Source organism: Pinus tabuliformis, chromosome 2_2 (genome assembly GCF_031772625.1).
Source record: "Pinus tabuliformis cultivar Carrire ecotype Pingquan chromosome 2_2, CPIR1, whole genome shotgun sequence".
Classification (NCBI taxonomy): Eukaryota; Viridiplantae; Streptophyta; class Pinopsida; order Pinales; family Pinaceae; genus Pinus; species Pinus tabuliformis.
In genome coordinates this window covers 514,956,932-514,958,216 of record NC_142300.1, presented here as the reverse complement: position 1 = coordinate 514,958,216, position 1,285 = coordinate 514,956,932, and positions in this window count along the sequence as shown.

The window sequence follows — 1,285 nt, the reverse complement described above, 5'->3', positions numbered from 1 at the left end:
TACATCTTTGTTGGTATAATTTGTAGGATTCCTTGATCACCTATATAAATTATGATTAGATATTGATTAGTTTATGATATATGATTGGTTAATTATTCCTCTTATCCCTTATGATTATATACTAGATGCTTTGATCTCTTGTTTGTTTTTGTCAATGAAGATCTACTTTAGGATGTCATGGAGAAGTTGTGGGGAGCGATGAGAGGATCTCTAAAGTATCAGTGAGTAGATGAATGAGAGCCCTGAAATGGACTTGATCAATCATTTCCTTTAAATAGTAAGTGTCCTCTGTCATCATATTGTTTTCATTCAATCATAGTATAGAGAAAGGTATCAATTCTTGATTGTTTGTTACTAGGTTTTGTTGAAGTATAGGGAGATCGCTCTTGTCTGCAAGAGGGATAAGTCCCCATAAAAAATTGGTGACTCCATTGGGGATTCATCTCACTCTCCATTATTTTCCTTGTTTGACCTTTTGAAAGTTCTGAACAAAAATTCCTTGAGTGTCTAGAAATATTAAAATTTTGGATTTTGGTTTGGATTTGACTTGCTTTTTTTTTTTCCCAAATTCCCTATTGTGTGCACTTAGGCTTTAGGGACAGTGCACATTTCTATGCAATTATCTTTCTGCAACAGAGCGTATGCACATTGGTTTTCTTTAGGATCTACACACATACCTGTAATTTTTAAAAAATTTAGTTTTATCTTCATCAATTGCAATTTTTTTGGTTTTTCTTGTTAATTTACACTTTTTGTGCCTTCTTTTAGTATCTTTCAAGTTGAATGGTTGTTTTTAATTTTATTTTTTGAGAAATTCTTAATTTGATTTCTTTTGGTCATTATTCCAACGGTTGCCTCAGTTCCTTAACAATTTTTGCATGTTTTTACTTTCATTTATTCCTTTTTCTGAATTGTGTTTGAGGGTTAATTGTCTCTCAATATCTCTCTCTCTCAAGTTGTTGGTCAATATAAGGCAAGAAATCAATGATATATTTTGGCTATAGATCTTCTCCTAGCCTCACACATTACAAGGAAAACCTTATCACCCAAAATCTTCTTACACAATTTTACAAGTGATGATTGGAAAATGTCCTAAATACATTAAGACAAAGGTCATCAATAAGGATTAAGAAACAACCCATAAGATATTGAGAGAAATGATACAAAGTGGGTTTTTATTTATCCACACAAAATGAGAGTACAAGTTTGGCACAACTCATGTGATTATCCCTTCAACAATCATGTGGACCATAGAAAGTGACAATTCATTAATGAACAACATTGA